Genomic DNA, 1,306 nt, shown 5'->3' with positions numbered 1-1,306 from the left:
TTGCATTTGAGTGAAAAATTCTTGTTGATTCTTTTGCATTTGGAGGACCGCTTTTTGGACATCAAAACCTTGGTCATTTTGGTGATTGTATGGATTTTGATTTTGGTAACCTTGGTTTTGATTGTAAAAGGGTCTTTGATTTTGGTTTCTCATGGGTGGTGGAGTGTATGTTGTTTGAGGGTTTTGAACATTTTGGCTTTTGTATGAGAGATTTGGATGGAATTTGGTGTTTTCATTGTAAAAGTTGGAATAAGGGGTACCACTTTTGTATGCTTGGAAAGCATTCACTTATTCATTTGTTCCCCTACATTCACCTTGGTCATGTCCCAAAGTTCCACAATTCTCACATATCCCACTTGGGATTGATGAGGATGCCGTCATGGCATTAACATGATGCTTCGATGATTTTGAGTTTTCCTCAAGTCTAGCCATAGCTTGTTCAAACTTCAAGTTGATTGTGTCAATGTGAGCACTAAGTTGAGCACCCAATTGAGTAACGGAGTCCACTTCATGCTTTCCTCCTCTAGTAGCCTTGCGAGGTCTACTATATTGTGAGTTATGGACCGCCATTTCCTCAATCTTGTTCCATGTTTGATTGTCATCAACTTCGGTGAACATTCCATTTGATCCCATATTGAGAATGTTCCTAGAATCTTCATATAAACCATTCCAAAATTGTTGCACCAAAAACCATTCGCTAAGTCCATGGTGAGGACATGAGCGACAAATACCTTTAAACCGCTCCCAAGCTTCATACAAAGACTCTTCATCCCTTTGCTTAAAACCCGTAATTTGAGCTCTTAGCATGTTAGTCTTTTCCGGTGGGTAGAATTTTTTGTAGAAAGCTAGAGCCAACTTCTTCCAAGAATCTATTCCAAGGGTGGCCTTATCAAGGCCCTTCAACCATCGCTTTGCGGTGCCGATTAAGGAAAAAGGAAATAAGACCCATCTAATTTGGTCTTGAGTCACGCCCGTTTGAGAGATAGCATCACAATAGTCGCAAAAGGTTTCCATATGGGAATGAGGGTCCTCACTAGGCATCCCCCCGAATTGGCTCCTCTCAACTAATTGGATGAAGGCGGACTTGGCAATAAAATTTCCGGTGAGATGTTGCGGTGTAGGAGTACCATTTGGTAGATTCTCCTCGGTGGGTACGGAGTGTGACGAGAATTTTGGCATTGTAGGTGGATTTTGTGGGGTATTGTGTAATGGGTTTTCTTCTCCTTCTATTGCGAAAGGATTGACAAACTCACTAGTGGGTTGAACATCTTCACCAACACCTCTCAAATTCCTCCTAACAAGTCTC

The 1,306-nt window shown here is 41.5% G+C and overlaps 1 non-coding gene across 1 annotated transcript; it reads left to right on the top strand.

Annotated features, from left to right (window-relative positions):
• The first annotated feature begins 700 nt into the window (after positions 1–700).
• On the top strand, positions 701–807 carry LOC141610124 (small nucleolar RNA R71). The gene has a single exon (XR_012528019.1). It is a non-coding gene; the product is annotated as a small nucleolar RNA R71 (small nucleolar RNA).
• The last annotated feature ends 499 nt before the right edge of the window (positions 808–1,306 follow it).

The sequence above is a fragment of the Silene latifolia genome, chromosome 10, assembly GCF_048544455.1.
Source record: "Silene latifolia isolate original U9 population chromosome 10, ASM4854445v1, whole genome shotgun sequence".
Taxonomy (NCBI): domain Eukaryota; kingdom Viridiplantae; phylum Streptophyta; class Magnoliopsida; order Caryophyllales; family Caryophyllaceae; genus Silene; species Silene latifolia.
The sequence above is the reverse complement of the archived record's forward strand: the minus strand, read 5'-3'. Positions and strand labels throughout refer to the sequence as shown.